Here is a 17,838-nt window from a genome sequence, read left to right as displayed (position 1 = left end):
TCTGCTCCGAGGTTCTGGGGGAAGAAGTTGAGGTGGGAGTGGAGAAAGTGAATCTTGAGAGACATTCGGCACTCCATATCCTGATAAGCCTGCACCAACGTCTTGACACGCATTTGGTAATCTAGTGCCCGTGTGTTACCAAGGAAGCCATGGAAGACTGACTTAAATGCTTCCCATGCTCTCAGTTCCTTCAAGTTGAGCTTCTCCTTGAATACCTCATCCTTCAGCACCTCCCTGATCTGAGATCTGACGAAGATGCCCTCCTTGAGCTTAGCAGAACTGAGACCTGGGAACAGGGTACACAGGTGTTTGAAGGCAGTGCCATCCTTGTCCATGGCCCTCACGAAATTCTTCATGAGGCCAAGCTTGATATGAAGAGGGGGAAGAAGCATCTTGATCATGTCCACCAGAGGATTTTCTTGGAGACAGCCCGACTGTCCCAGTGACAGAGAAAGCAGCAGTACTTCGTGAAGCCCACCTGCATACCCATAAGCAGCCCAATGACCTTGAGGTCACTACAGAGGCTCCACTGGTGCTGCTGGTACTTGACAGCTTCCAGAAAGAGCTCCATATTGTCATATCACTCCTTCAAATGAATGAGTGGCCAATGGGAAGGCTGGGTATTTATTCCCATTGTGCAGGAGCACAGCCTTCAGACTTCGCTTGGAAGAGTCAATGAAAAAACGCAAATCTGAGGGATTGTGTGGGAAGCCAAGGGAGGTGAACAGGCCAGAGACATCCGTGCAGTAGCACAACCTGTTTTCCATGTCGAAGAGTGAGGCGAGCTCCTTGTTCTGTGTCCTGAAACTGCAGATCCTTACATTTGCCTTGACCAGGTTCCAGTACTTCAGCCAGGATGCTAGGAGCTCTGACTGCTGCTTAAGACGCTGTCACACCTTGACGTTTTAGCCAGCAATGGCAACGTATAAAAATGTATGTAAAACGTTGGCGTACGCTGAAATTTTGAGTATTTTTTTTTAAGTTTTAGTTGTATTCATAACGTGTTGGTCGTATGCATAACATATTAGTAATGGGCACAGAACGTTTCGTTGTCTTATAGACAACTTATACTAACGAATGCTTAGCCTGTTGTTGGCGTTCACAAACTATGCCCAACGATAGTTCAACTTAGGCATAGCGCGCTGCACGTATCGCCGACGAACTCGTGGCGTTCTCTGTTAAAAAGCTGCCGCACGCCGATTTAAATCATAACCGCCTGAAGATTGGAAGTGTCAACATCGCAGTCACACCTTGACGATTTAGCCAACGTATGCCGACCTATGAAAAATGTGTCTAAAACACTGGCACACGTCGAATACGGTGTGGGTAAGTTGTGTATACGTTACGAGCACGCTGAAAAACAATGAAGTACTCTGTCATATTCCGTGGTACGTCTAGTACGTCGTGAAATTTCAAGCATGCTGAAAATTTTACGACGTACTCGACGTATGGCTCACAAGTTCCGCATACGCTGGCATATGTTCTCGGCATGCTCCGCGATCGTTGTCACACGTCGGACACACGTTACTTGTAAGTTATTCATAAATCGAAACACGTCGAGGTAATGTTTAGCATACCCGAAACTTAATTTTTAACCTATGAGTAACGTTCTTTGAACCTATGAGTAGTGTGCTTTGAACCTATGTGTAACGTATCTCAGACACACATTGTCGTATGTAGACGAATTTGGTTGACGTCTTCCGGACGACCACAGAACTTACTGAACGCGTTTCGAACTTACATCTGCCGTATAATGGCGATTTGGCAGCGTTTAGGGAAATTGGTATATACAAATGGGCTTCACAAGAGGAACCCGTCAGTGTTCCAGACTCCATGTTGAGTGGATGTCAATGTCAGTAGTATCAGTAGTAGTAGTATTAGGTGAGCGTGTCAGTAGTAGTAGTAGTAGTAGTATTGGTAGTCGTAGTAGGTCCATGTCAGTAGCAGTAGGTGAGTGTGATGGGGAGGGTGTGGGTGATGATAGATCCTCGTTGCGTCCACGAATAGGAGACTACTTTGCACCATTGTTCGATGTTCTTTTCGGCTAATTTTTTTTTCTCATTCGCACGATGAACTATTTTTTTTGTTTCAGTTTGTAAAGTATTCAAAACGACTTGGACAAATGCATAATGTACAAGTAATGAAAACAGAATGCTTCGATAACTTATAGATAAGTTATACTAACGATTGATTAGCGTGTTTTAGCCGTCCACAACCTATGCCCAACGATAGTCTAACGTATGCATAACGTGGCAGCGTATCGTCGACGATTACGTGAGGTTTTCTATTCATAGGCTGCAACTTCACTTTTAATAAATGCCTGTCACTCGCCGATTGTTTTTGAACGCTGGTGCTCGGCAATTGAAATCGTTTTCATTGAACGACTTAAATCGCTTAAACAGCACTGCAGTCACGGCACCAACAGCAGCAGGCTCAGTGCCAGCCTCATGCCAGGCTCAAGCGGATCCCTGTAGAAGGTGTACTGCTTGGTTATCCTTGGACCCAATCTGGCTAGCAGCTCGTCGAACATCGCTGGGGGCATTCACAGGAAGTTGATGAAGGATGCATGGTCCTCGTTCCGGAGTTACACCATGAGCTGGTCATATATGCCGTAATGGCGTCGCCTCCCGATCCATGGTCTGACCCAGTTCTTTCTCCTCCGTTCACGTCTTCTTCTCCCGGCTCTATTGGCACGCAACTGGTGCAGTGTCAACTCGATGAGGTCATGTTGATGTTCGAGGACAGGTAGGTATTGTCGTCTCAGCCTTGCCGGATCCTCCATCTCTCGGAATGACATGGACATGTACTCACCACGAAGTCTAAAAAAAAGACGGGTTCCTCCTGCGAAGCTGCTTTTTATTTCCCAATTCCCCTAATCGCTGCCAATACGCCATTATACGGTATCTGTAAGTTAGAAACGCGTTCAGTAAGTTCTATGGTCGTCCTGAAGACGTCAAATACGTCTACATACGTATTTGTGCGTAGGACATGCTTTACAAATAATTCCCAAGCACGTTACTCATAGGTTATAAATAAGTCACGGGTCCCCTAAACGTTACTTTGACGTGTTTTGACGTATGAGGAACTTTAAAGTCACGTGTTGTGAAGTGTGAACAACGTTCGTGTGGCGTGCTTACAAAACGTTACTCATAGGTTAGAAATAAGTTTCGGGTGCGCTATACATTACCTCGACGTTTTTCGACTTATGAGTAACTTACGAGTAACGTGTGTCGACGTGTGTCAACGATCGCATAACGTGCCTGCAACTTATGGCCAGCGTAGCGGAACGTGCGAGTCATACGCCGGCATACGTCGTAAAATTTCAAGCATGCAAAAATTTGAGGACAACCGAAAAGTACAACGTTTAAAGCCAGTGTACAACGACGTATGGCAGTGTTTTTCAGCGTGCTCTCAATGTTATCAAAACTTACCCATAACGTATTCAACGTGTGCCAGCGTTTTAGAAAAAAAATTCAAAAATCGGCATACGTTGGCGAAAACGTCAAGGCGTGACCGGGCTGTTAGGGCACCTCGAGGGCCCCCAAAAGGATGTCTAAAGTCTCCGCAAAGATGACTGCATCATCTGCAAAATCAAGGTCCGAGATCTTGACATTCCCAAACGATGCACCGCAACTTGATCTCTCCGACATCCTCCCTAAAATCCAGTCCATACAAGCGCTGAAAAGTGTGGGGGCCAGTACACATCCCTGACGAAATCCAGTAACAACTGGAAATAAGTCAGAGATAATAACTGACAAAACGATAAGTACTGTAGTTGTTTTAGAAAAGTGCTGGAGAAGAAGAGGAGTCAGATGACAAGAAGAGGCTCGTTAAGGAGCCAGATGCGTAATTAAATGGGCATGATGAAGCGACGTGCTACATGTTTGCATTGATACGGACCGGCTGTGAGAGAGATGGCCGAGGACACGGCTGAGACGCCGAGATAGGGTTAAAATAGATAAATATTATAAGTCACCTGTTTGTAAGAGTTATAAGAGTTACTTTTTGTTCATTGAACTCACTGGAAGTTTGTTGGCAGTGAGGTTGTTATATTATATTGTGTGGAGGTTTTACGGATTTGTAAATGCAATGATTTGCACGAAACGTTTTGTAGCGTGCAAGAGACGATTAACCGGCTGGGAGCATGGTTGGTGATTTGCATTGAGATGCATGTGTTACTGAGAGTAAAAAATGAAACTTGTGCGAGTCCAATATTTACTGCAATGAAACGTGTTCTGTTGGGATTTTGACGATATTTTAACTCGTGCTGAGTTGAGCTGTGGGTCTGTTTGAAATGGCATGTTATACATTCTTGGCGTTGTATTTCCACGCGAAGGTCACAAACTACACTGTGTGAGACCCCCCTCCACTCGATCTGTGGGGGGTTGGCATATATCTTTACAGTGAGTCTTTGTTCGAGCCTTTGCTTTCGGTGTGAAATTCGATTCATATGCAGATTCAAGAGGATGAGATAGAAATGTGATTGGTATTTGTCACGTGATCACACGCGAGTCTATGAGATGCAATGCTGTTTAGTGTATGTGTTGAAGCCACGACAGAGTAATGCAAACTGTGGGTTTTGCCTGTCAGAGTCTTTTTTCCTTTTTCTTCCCACCGGATGTGGAGAGAACTTCCTGTGCCTTGTTCCTTGGTGTTTGTGGCGCACCCTCTCTACTGAATGTTTAAAGTGAAGTACATTTAGGAAAAAGTGTTGAAGTTTTATTTTACAACCATCGGGATTTTGAATAAATTGTGAAATAACAATTGTGAATGTGGATATACTGTTTGTGATTTAAATGTAGAAACGTGATTTGGAATGATTTTAATGATTTGATGATGTTTAGCACGTGGGGCAATTCACAGATAATAGATGATTCCCTCGGATGGACGTTGAAATATTGTTTTATTCGTCTGCGAATGTTGAGGTTACCTGTGCTGGGAAAGCAATGGCAAACAACCCAGTGCAACCCTTTGATCGATGCAGTCAAGGTAAATTCATGATTTAATTTGATAGATGCTGAAGATTTAATTTTTCATTTATGGATTTTAAAAGGAAATATTTTATTGTTTTGACCAAAAAGTTGTTTAAGAGAGTTTGGATGTTTATTAGTCTGAAGTTTAAGATGCTTTTCCAAGACTGGGATAAAGATTGTGGAGGGTGAAGCTGCATGTGTAGACAGAGTGTTTGAACTGCAATTTAAATGATATTTGCCTGATAACAGATTTGACAAGTGATTTGACAATTTTTGAACAACTGTTTAAAATGATTTATTTGTTTTGATAAAAGAAAATGGATTCGTAATTGAGAAAGTCGGAGGAAGTGATAGATGGTTTGTGTATGTGAGTTGGAAAAATGGCAGCATGTTTGCTGTTTTGGTGAGAGAGAAGTGGACAGATGGAGAAATGTCAGAGATTTAAAATGTCGATGGAAATAGCAAATGAGATGGATGTTTTGAGTATATGTACAACTGGGATTTCTGTATATTTTATCATGTTTTTTGGGGAAATAACAAGGAAAGGGATTAAAATATTGATATGACATATAATGCAAGTTAAATGCTTCCATAAGAATCTTTGTTAGTCTTGTAGAACTACATGTGCCCATGACGTTTATTGATTGATGTTTAATTGATGCTTTGTTTGTTTCGGAGTGTTGAAAGCAGTCTTTGAAGCAACGTACGATTTCATCTAAATGTAGTTTGGAAAGAAATTCCACACAAAGATTGGACGATGGGAGAACCCAGATTTGGGTGATTGAGCATTCAACACATGATTATGCCCCTTCCTGAGGAGATAAGATGGAGCAATGTGGGAAAAGAAAGAAAAAAACCGACTGAGGAGAAGGTTGAGCAAAGTCTTAACGTCAGCGTTGTGTGGTGCCTGCGTGGAGGAATGTTCTCAGCCACACTCTCGATTGCCGCTCTGCAAATACATCGTGAACTTGCTGTGGTCACTTCAATGTACGACAGGCCTGGAATTCTACACTGCGCTCCTTCAACCCAGTGTCCGGCCCAAACTTGTACTTGCCCACATCTACCTTCTCCTCAGCTCAAGGAGTGCTTCGATTGTGTTTCCCGTTGGGTGCCGCTCTATCCACACCTGACCTGTTTATCTTCTGATTTTGGGTAGCATGTTTCCAATGTGTGACACATGCTGATGAACAGGCCATAAATTAAATGGAAACTCACTCATTTTCTGATATGAGCACACGCTGCCATTGTTGATTGAACTTGAATAATGGAAATGTTTTCTCCTTCAGGAATGGGACATGGTAATCATGTGTAAGAAAAATAATTCAAATTTTCCTTAAAAAAAAAACAAAACGGGGGAGTGTGGGGGAAAAATTTATATTAATGTATTTTAAATTGCAACAAATGGAGTTTGAGAAATGTAACTTTTATGCTGCAAATTGAATTGGCTGTCATTTCTGGCCAAAAGACTTTTGCCCTAAATGATAAGAAATGTGTTGTTCTGGAGCAGAGTGACCGAGCTGATAAATGAACCTTTGCTTAGAAAATGTACGAAGTGGCTTTTTGTCTAAAAGACACGTCTACAGTCTGGGTGAATATCCCCCAACCTCTCTCTCATGGAAGTATAAAAATGTTTTGAAAGGCACATTCTTCTCAGTGCAAGCACGTGAGGAAGTATAGTTTCTCAGTGGCTTGTGCTCCTTGGAACTGACCAAGTACCAAGTTAGAATAAAACTCTCTGATGTAAGATAGATGTGAATTGAATCGGGTTCGTCTAACTGTTAACTAAAGTAAGAATAAATGAAATAGAACCAAATAATATTGCAAAAAATGGGGATTCTTAAGTTCATTGTACAAGGGTGAGAAGTGTTTGGTGTATAATTAGAAAATAAATTGTTTCACAAGGAAGGACTTGTGTGGACATCAGTTTTATCAGTGTCGATAGGGTTTTTGTAGGATTTTATAATCAAATAGGACAAACGTTAAACTCTGCCTGAAGTCAAATAGGATTCCACAATCGGCCAGTTAGAATCCTTCAGGAGGACAATGATCACAACAAGGTGGGTTAAAAAAAATCCACATCAACACCAACTCTCTGGTTTTCTTTACGACAGACCGTCACAGACACATTCACACACATTTCTTTCACGAGCTCTGAAGCCTGCCATCATTTTTCCTCAGCAGCATTCTTTTGCGAGCTCCGACGCCCTCCTTTTTTGAGAGCTCACGGGTCGTCATGGTAATCGTGTCCCAGTAGGGCGGGGTGAGCTTGGGGCGGACGGCACCCCATGGAGATGGCCCGAGGATATAAAAACGAGCGAGAGAAAGCGTGAGGTACGTTTTGTGGGGAATGACGTTCTGAGATATAAAAAACGAGCGAAAGACGGACGTTCTCTGAGGAGAAAAAGTCGATAGAGGAAAAAGCAAAGGGCGAGAGAAGTGACCAAGAAGCAGATGTCTTACCAGCGCTGTAGAGACAATTCACCCTTCTAGTGCTTCGGCAAGCGAGCATGTGGGTGTGAGCAGTACCCCCAACAAGTGAGGCTCGGATGAATCACCAACAACACCAGGGTCTAAACCCACAACGGACGATCTCGGTGCCCTCCAGACGTCGACTGGCATTCAAGGCTGCCCCGTGAGAGGGGACACGGCAAAGCTGGGTGCTGGCAAAATAAGACTGTAGTTCTCTTTGTTAATCCAGTTGGCGATTTATTGCAACTTCAACAATGAACACGGTCTGAAAGATATAAGAATGAACATGATGATTAATAATGATAAAGAATCCTCTATCTCCCCCCAAGTCTTTGGCATGGAAAATACAAGTGTGTGTGTGTGTGTGTGTGTGTGTGTGTGTGTGTGTGTGTGTGTGTGTGTGTCTTTTGGCGTGACAAAGACTGAGAACAGGAAGAATATATGTAACTCGCTTTGAAGCCAATTGAAAAACTGAACCAGAAACCAAACGCAATGTCAGTGATGGTCAATGCCAGAATCACATGTCATAGTTAGACTGCCAGGCAGGCTGGCTAGTGCTGCGGCCGGACCGTCCGGGTGCAGCAGCTGGTTGGCGAAGCACAGGGCATTTGGCAACCGTATTGGGTTTGGGACCGCTGACCTGAGGAGGTGATATTGTGGGCGCTACGCTGATATGCCGAGTTTCCTGTGACGACGTATAGTCCATCAGCCGTAAGCTTTATAGTGCAGTTTCGTTCCACTCATCGGGGGGGGGGGGGAGGGGAGGGGTAGACAAAAACCTTGATATTATGATAGTATATATCCAAATACATACGTATTAAAAAGTTCTCCACTCAAATAGCTGCAGTTATTGTGTATTTTCATCTTGAAAATCGATGCATTCCCCACACTCTCTTATTTGAATTTTCTCCACTCGGATCACGTGTAGGCCATGTGACGCCTCAACAGCCAATAGATCGGCTGATATCGTATGCAAATTTCGTCAGACTGTCATGTGACCAGCTAAGTTGTCCAAGATGGCAGCTTCCTGCAGGGAGGAAATCACCGGCAGCTGATCGGCGATTTATCGGTAATTTTTGATGAATATGGCCAGTGAGGGCGCTCCCCAGTGTATTATTCACCAGGACAATGTAGCGAACGAAGAAGTCAAACGTTTTACGTCTATAAGATGGGATAAATGGAGAGAAAGTGTCAACAAATGGCTCGTCTTAGACGGTCACGAACGACGTTTAGCCGAGAGTGTATATTGAGTGTGAAGAAATCCCAAGTCATCTGGGCAATCACGACACTTGCTCCCGTCGCTTCATCGATGCAAAAAGAATACGTGGGGCTGAGAAATGTTGTTCACAAACCATGCATGATGACTCAGCGATTGTTGATGATTGCATTATGAACCATCGCCAAAAAAACTGCGCATGCATGCCCAACGAGCAAATTACCAGGCGGCAATCCATCAACGATCTATTCGCCAGTGGATAAACGCCCCTTCTCCTGTAGGAGGACATGGTTGGCAAATGGTTGATGGGAAACTCAGCATCACATGGATGCAATTGAATCCAGGTACAGATATTCTCTTACAAGTAAGCCATTGTTCTTGTCATGTTTCGAAGTGTGCAGGGTTGAGGTGCTCTTGTCAAAAAAACAATGTACCATGTACAGATATGTGTAAATGTACCAAATGTGAAAATGCCAACACCGTAAACAGTGATGATACTGATGTTTCTAATGATGACGAAGAAGAGGTTGCATGGATAAACCTTGATGCAAATTGACCTTTGTCATCCAAGTGATGCCGAGATAGAGAAATAGATACTATCGCGTCTGGTCAGCTCAGAGAATTCCTTGCCTCTCACCTTGTGATGACAGATAATTCTTGATGACGGATAATTATGTATATATCTGGTTTGATCTTGCAAATATAGTTCTATTTACTTCCGATTCACAATGCAACGGAACTGCAGTACACATCATTTGGCTAGCAACTTACCTGCAACTCTCACGAAAAGCCAAAATTAGGTTACCCCGCTTTCCCTATTGTAGTAGTCGGGGCGTCTAGGGGCTGATGCGGTGACGGGTGAGGAGGGTGGGTTCCCACCCCGTGAGGTCTGGAACATCCTCAACACGAGAGCCGAACTACATGGGTGTAAAATATATAAATATAATTGAATCAACTCTCCGCGACACACAATACCGCCCGGCTTCCCGTTACATCGACTCAACCCTGCGGGGCTGGCCCCAGGCCACCCTGACGATGGTGAGGCGAGGGTTGCTCTTCCCAGAAGAAGACGCCACACGACGAGCGATGTGGCAAAGTCAATCCTCGCGCTGACTGGGTGTGCTTCAAGTGTCGATCAGCGCCGGTTCGACTGCCCAGTTGTCTGCTCCGCCTGCCGTATGTATGTAATGTCCGGCCGTGGCTGACCGGCTATATATAAAGCTGTCCGATGCAGGGTCAATGGCGTTCATTCGATGGGTCGATGCGCTGGCGTTGCACAATGGTTAGTCCCCCTGCACCGGCACTCCGGGTACAATCGGCCCATGATCGAATTTAGTCCTCCCGCGACGGCAGTCTCGGCTAAACGTCGTTCGTGACCGTCTAAGACGAGCCATTTGTTGACACTTTCTCTCCATTTATCCCATCTTACAGACGTAAAACGTTTGACTTCTTCGTTCGCTACATTGTCCTGGTGAATAATGCACTGGGGAGCGCCCTCACTGGCCATATTCATCAAAAATTACCGATAAATCGCCGATCAGCTGCCGGTGATTTCCTCCCTGCAGGAAGCTGCCATCTTGGACAACTTAGCTGGTCACATGACAGTCTGACGTAATTTGCATTCGATGTCAGCTGATCTATTGGCTATCGAGGCATCACATGGCCTAAACGTGATCCGAATGGAGAAAATTCAAATGAGAGAGCGTGGGGAATGCATAGATTTTCAAGATGAAAATACACAATAACTACAGCTATTTGAGTGGAGAACTTTTGCATACGTATGTATTTGGATATATACTATCATATCATCAAGGCTTTGCCTACCACCCCCCTCCCCCCCCCGCCCGATGAGTGGAACGAAACTTGATTTTCAGGCACTTCCTGAGCCATGGCTGATTGCCTATTAGCCATGGATGGGGTTGTTGCATCATCAAAGAGCCGACAACAGCCAGGAGGGCTTCGTTTGACCCTGGGTGATTCAACAGGAAATGTAGCAGGTGGCTGCTGTGGAGTGGCCACAGAGTTGACGGTGGGATGTTGCACTGGCATTGGGTGAGTAATGGATGGGCCATAAGCCTCCTTGTGACTGGTCGGTGTTGTGGTGTGCACGATGTGCTGCCAAACCATCGTTCTCTGCACTCCAATGTCACCATCGATCGTCAATCTTGGTAGCGGTGTTAGCGCAGGAAGATACTTTTGCAGGAATTTCCTATTGCGCAGAGTAACCCTTCCTGAACCATCAACTTTCACCACATATTGGTCAAACTGGCGAACCTCGATGATGATGCCAGTTTTGTCCCATTTGAGGGGGTGTGGCCCGGTCTGATTATGGACGCGAACACAGTCGCCGACAACAAGGGGCAAGAGTCTCTTGGTATGTACAGACCAGCGCTCAGCGTCTCTCATGTGGCGGTTGCGGAGTGCTTCCTCCCAAGCCGCCAGAGTCTCACGCCAAGTGTTATGAGGTTTGTATCTGCCAAGCGGTATTGGGATGAAGTCTCTAATTGGACGGCCGAAAATGCACATCGCTGGAGAGAATTTCGTGTCTCTTTCTGGGGTATTTCTATACTGGAGCATGGATGGCACATTGGAACGCATCAGTATCAAGGCCTCCATTAGGGCTAGTGTTGTCCATGAGAAGACGCTTCACAGTCTTGACACAAACTTCAGCACGGCAGTTGCTATGTGGATAAGCTACTGAGGAGAGTCGATGATTTACACCCCAGTCCTTGAGGAATTGACGTGTAGTGACCGCTGTGAATTCAGGACCACCACCGGAAGCTAATTCATCAGGAATACCAAATGTGACAAAGGTACATCTTAGGCAAGCGATGAGTTCACCTGCACCATGTGAGGCTCTCTCATCTATCGACCAGTTAGAATACCGGTCGACCACCACCAAGTAGTTGCCTGCTTTGTAGTGGAAGTAGTTGGCACACATACATTGGAATGGATAATCTGGGGGTGTCGGGGGAGTGGGTGGCGCACTTGGATTGGAGGGCGCAATCCGATTACAACGGTAGCACCCAGCACGAAGGGCCGCAATGGCAGGGGTGATGCCAGGCCAGAAGATGGAGGACTCTGCTCTCGCAGTCATAGAGGTGACCCCTTGATGGGCAACGTGCAGAACGACTAACACCTTGTCCCTGAGAGACGGTGGTATAAGGACACGATCCTTGTAGAGTATGACACCATCAACTGTATGTAGACCACCTCGAAACTGGAAGTACTCGCGTCGGGATCCAGGAGCTCATGACGGAATTCAGGGATACCTGACTCGATAAGGTCAACAAGGCTCTGCATGTTATTGTCACTGGCTGTTGCGGTTCGAACCCTGTCCCATGTTACAGATTTGAGGCTGAGTGAGGTGAGGGAGGACATAGCAGATGTGGGAACACACCCGTTGGGGGTTTCTGGAGCTGATCTACATAAGCCACCCAGGAGGTTTTTGGAATGCGTCAGGATGATGGGCGTGGAATCAATGGCCACCATATCATCAGTGAGGGTCAGTTTCACAGGCTCTCCAGTAGGGTGGCGTGAGATGCAGTCTGTGGCGCGATGTCTAATCCCCGGCACATGGACCATCCGCAACCTGTATCGCAGATCTTCTCCTTTAAGTTCCTGAGGCGAGCGTTCGAGATATCCTCTAGACTTTGATCATTAAAGATTTTGAGCAGAGGTTTGTGGTCGAAAGCGATTATGAGGTCTTCACATCCCAGAACAAAGTATCTGGCCTTATCTAGGGGGTCAGCAACTGCAAGGGCCTCACCCTCAACTGGTGCGTAACGTGATTCAGCAGGGTGGGTGAATCTGCTGCCCACGAGCGTGATTTTCCATCCTGTGTGACAACATAAGGGCTTTATGTTGGTGCAGGTACAGTGTTTCTGCAGTAGCCAGAAGCCAATGCCAGTGTTGGACCAGTCTGTAGCGAGGCATGTGGGCTTGCTGGGGTCGAATATCCGGACACCCTCCTCGATCTCACTGGCGATGACAGCTTTTGACTCTTCAAATGCATCCTGGAGGTGCTCATCCCACTTAAACGGTGTCCTGGGTTTAAGTAGTTGCTGGAACGGCAACATCTTCTCAGCCATACTGAAAGTGTATGACACTTGATTGACAATTCCAAACCAAGAACGTACATCTGTGATGTCCTTGGGTGTTGGGAAATCGAGGATTGCGCGGAGGTATTTCCTGCAAGGATGGACACTATTGGGAGTTATTTTGAACCCAGCAAATTCCATTATATGTTCACCAAACACAAAGTTGTCAGGGTTCAGGGTGATTCCATTCTGTCCACAGGTGTCAAGCCACTGAACAGTCTGGAAGAAACTGTCTGCCAGCGAGTCAGACCATAGCAAGACGTCATCAACACATTTGGTTTTATTGGTGATGTCAGACACGATCTTGTCATAACGCCTTGTATATCCATCGTCAGATGCAATATACTCTTGAGGGGCTGTTTTGTAGTGGTATCTACCCCAGGGTGTGATGAAGGTGGTCAGGTGTCGGTCTTCTCTGCAGATGGGCACGCTATGGTATCCGTTTCATGCATCAAAGACCTTCTTCTTACCGTTCGGAACCGATCTAGCCTGATGAAAGGGTGATGGCGTGTGATGTGTTTCCCGTGTAGCATGGGCGTTGAGGGCCTGGAAATCAACAGTGCGGCGTGGCTGGCCATTCTTCTTTGGACAGACAACCATTCTATGGCACCAGGTGACGGGTTCACCAAAGGTGACTGGCTCAAGCACACCCAACTGTACATCGTGGTCTAGCCCAGCTTTGACCGCATCCCGCCAGTGTAGTGGGCCTGGTACCGGTGTGTGGTGTGCCACTGGTTCAGCATTAGGATCCACCATCAGTTTCATGGGCGGGCCATCCATGAGAGGCAATGTTTGATGCTCACAGGTGTTAAATGCGCTTGACATAGTATTCAAGGAGGTACTGTTGTAGATGCAGGCGATGAGCATCAGTTGCGGGGAATGGCAGCTTTGTCGGGGGTGGCGGGGGTCGACGATGCTGAGGGCAATGGCACGCTGTGGTGGGGTCTTCCTGTAAGACTGCTGTTGCGTCCGACTGCTGTTCTGTCGGGTCTATGCCAATCTTGGGGAAGCTATCTGGGATGATATCAAGGGCGGCACAGGCTTCTCTGCTGAGGAAGAGCTTGTCAGAGCTATCTGTGACGTAGGTCATTTGCCTAGTTTCAATGGCCTGACTCGGTTTGTTTTTGCCTGACAAGCAGAGTACAGTGGCCCCAAGGATATTGCTGCCTCCATTGTTGGCAGTGTGCATTCTCATGGTTAGGCCAAGGTCACATTTGCTCTCCGGCGAGGATACGGCGGCCGTACGCCCTCTGGATTGACAGAAACGTGCGGTGGCCGCAGAGAAACTGAGGTGGCCTCAGGGTGGCCCTACGCCGTATGGCTATATTTTACAGGCCGTATGGTCGTGGGGTTATAAATTTTTTCATTTCTACGTTCTCCGTTGCAATTCGACAAGCTGAAACAAATGAACTGGTAAAAAAAAAAGAAAACAAAAAAAGAATGCACTCGTTACTGTCCGTCTGGCTGCACGTTCGTCCGTCTGGCTGCACATCTGGCTGCACCCCCCTGCGGTCGCCTTGCGGCACCTTGAGGCTCCCTTGCGTCTACCTTGAAAATTATATGGCTGCCGCAGGAACGCCCTAAGGTCACCGTGCGACATCAAATCAAAGACCGTACGGCACCCCCAGGTTTTCGGTCTCCCCAATTTCTAAATACACCGTGCGGCTCCCCGAAAAATAAAAACATACGTGACTGCTACATTGTGTGACCGTGGAAATACTGCGGCCGCCGTATAATTGCTAGTGGCCGTAGATTTTGGAGACCCCACGGCCGCCGTGGCAAATGTGACCTCGGCCTTACTGGGATGAGGTCAGATTTGCACAAGCCAAGGCGGTGGATGACCTTTATACCAGCAAGGCAACTCTGGCACCCTGTGTCTGCCATCGCGGGGACATGGCAAGTCATGGTCTGAGTGGAAAGGTCAAAGCCAAGGGCTGCGTAGTCTTCGTGCATGATTTTGACAGTCACATTAGCAAATGGTTGAGCTTTTGAACTCTTCCTGATCCATGTATTAGAGAGTTTGTCATAAACATGGTGGTCAAGGGTGATGGAACGCTCACAGTGTGATCGACCCGAATTAATAACGTTATCAAACTCATTACATTCATGCCCAGATATGTTAGGAGTTTCATTCGACTGTTGTGCTGATACATGAACAGTACATAAGGTATCAAACACAGCGTTTTCATTGTTATTAGAAGAGGCACTCGTGCGTTTCGGTTTGTTCCTACTGCGACATACACTCTCCATGTGATTATCGCGATTGCAATGCCCACATCTGTGACTATATAGCGCACATTCTGTCTTGCGAACATGAGCTGGGGCGCTCTTCGGCTTCCCATGTCCCTTTTTGCCACTGTAGGAGCATGGCTCGTTTCTGTCCTTGATGGTTACTTGCTTGGCCTTTTGATATGCGCTGCGAACTGCTTCCACTGAGTGTGTGTCCAGTAATGTAGATGCTGACCGTTTGCCAGATTATTTAGCCTCAATGAATTGGAAGACGTCCTCCAGGGTCATGTACCTTTTTCTTGTCACCAAGGAGGTCAAGCTGGATCTCAGGGTCGGCAATTCCTCGTGTAAGAACATCATGCCTGATCGCTTCTGTGGAGTTAACTTCAGCGTCAAAACTACGGCATTTGATTAGGAATTAGCATATTCCCGCTTGACCACATCGGTGGGCCCCAAAGCAGCGCACTGTTTCTTCACGGTCTTGACGCATATTATGTAATGTTACTCTGACCACCATAGTGTTCTCTTCATGAACAGCAAGTTTTTTTAATGGCTGCCATAACCACCTCTATGGGTTTGTTTGAAAGGCTACCACCTGTCGATCTTGTTAGATCCTTGCGCAGGGGTTCGTGACAGCACTCCAGTAACTGCACCACTTTATCGCGGTCAGTGACTTTGGTTGCATCGACGTATTCAGACCATCGTGACTCGAAGTAAGCCCACTCTTCACTGGAGCCAGCGGCGACGATGATTGTGGGCCTTTTGACTTTTTCAACCTTGGCGGCATGTCCAGGGGCGTGTGGCACTGTGGGCAGTGATGAGTGCGGCCACGATAGCAGGATCGAGGTCTTCAGTGGTGTAGTAGTGGTGTAGTAAAAAGTTATTTTTATTTATTTATTTCATTATTAATAAATTATTTATCGATTTCCAACCCGTCCGTGTTTGCCCTTTCCTTCATTGGTCTAGCATATTGTTCGAACCGAGATAGACTGGGAGGTAAATTACCACAGATTTGAACAAACAAAATCGGCGGCACGCACCGGCGGTTAAAATGCTCGGCCGCCCAAATTAAAATCTAATCAGATAATATTGGTGCTTTGTTGAGGGCGTGCTGCCGGCTCCGGTAATCACGTGACCTCTAGTTAAACGGAATAATTAGATGGCGGACACTGGAACCCGTGGTTGCCTGGGTGGCGTTCGTGGTTCTAAAACAACCCACCGTACCACAACGTTAATTGTGAGCGGTGGCCCCAGGTTCGGCTCCACCGAGGACAACCGGGGATTAATCCCCTGAGTGACAAGCTGGTGTCTCGGTACCCGTCACCGTGACAATATATATATATTTATTTACTATTTATATTATATATATATATATATATATATATATATATATATATATATATATATATATATATATATATATATATATATTGTATATAACACCTTTCTGGATTGTGCCGATGCAAATTCATAACCACACCCAGCACATTGGTTTTTTTTGTTTTTTTTTTCTTGTTTTTGTTTTCACCACATGAGGAGGTGGTGGAGGTGGTGGAGGAGGTGGTGGTGGAGGAGGTGGAGGAGGAGGAGGTGGTGGAGGAGGTGGTGGTGGAGGTGGAGGTGGTGGAGGAGGAGTAGGAGGTGGCGGTGGTGGAGGTGGCGGAGGAGGAGGAGGAGGTGGCGGAGGAGGAGGAGGAGGAGGAGGTGGAGTGGGAGGAGGAGATGGTGGAGGAGGAGGAGGAGGTGGTAGTGGTGGTGGTGGAGGAGGTGGAGGAGGTGGGGGAGGTGGAGGAGGAGGAGGAGGAGGTGGCGGTGGAGGAGGAGGAGGAGGTGGCGGTGGAGGTGGAGGTGGAGGTGGAGGTGGAGGTGGAGGAGGAGGAGGAGGAGGAGGTGGTGGTGAGGCGTCATCGAAACGGATCAAAACGTTGGGGCAAAACGGATCGAACATCAACTTGGAACAGGCCTAAATTCGCTCCCCCCCTTTTTTATATATATTTTTTCCCCTCTACCGATTATTTTCTTTATACCTTGGCAAATATTCCTGTGTTATTTTGCTTTCTCCCCTCCCCATTGGGATCAGCTAGGGATATGTGGTGGGCCGTTTAATTGTCTTTTCCGTCTTGTCTCGATGCCTGTCTGTCCTTTAATGGCTTAATTGTTACCACTGCATCTCAGCGGGAATTCTTATCGATATGATTTATCTGTTGCTTGGTGATACCGTGGTGCACCCTGTGTTTTCTTTCTCCTTGGGAAAGGATTTGTATTCATTTCACTGTTTTGAATTTTCTATGCATTACTGGATTTACATCCTGTACATTTGCAGACTGTGTGGTGTGGTGTGGTGTGGTGTGGTGTGGTGTGGTGTGGTGTGGTGTGGTGTGTTGTGTTGTGTGTTGTGGGGGTTAAATTTGTGTTGGCATTTGTATGGTAACTTTGCTCGGTCACATCTGACTGCTTTTCGGTGCGACCCACACACGGGGAATGTATTGTTCTCCCGAGAACGTCAATTCGGACTTCTGGAGCAATGTCTGCGTTCTGAGCCCTTTACCCAGGGAGACAGGATTATCTATTGCTTGGTGGTCAACCCTGTGTTTTCTTTCTCCTGGGGAAAGGATTTGTATTTATTTCACTGTTTTGAATTTGCATTGCATTCCTGGATTTACATAGTGTGTGTGTGTGTGTGTGTGTGTGTGTGTGTGTGTGTGTGTGTGTGCGTGCGTGCGTGTGTGTGTGTGTGTGTGTGTGTGTGTGTGTGTGTGTGTGTGTGTGTGTGTGTGTGTGTGTGTGTGTGTGTGTGTGGTAACTTTGCTCGGTCACATCTGACTGTTTGTTTATACAGCAGCGCGACCTA

The sequence above is a fragment of the Eptatretus burgeri genome, chromosome 4 (assembly GCF_056783735.1).
Source record: "Eptatretus burgeri isolate ZD-2024b chromosome 4, Ebu_testis_v1, whole genome shotgun sequence".
In the NCBI taxonomy this organism is placed as follows: domain Eukaryota; kingdom Metazoa; phylum Chordata; class Myxini; order Myxiniformes; family Myxinidae; genus Eptatretus; species Eptatretus burgeri.
The sequence above is the reverse complement of the archived record's forward strand: the minus strand, read 5'-3'. Positions refer to the sequence as shown.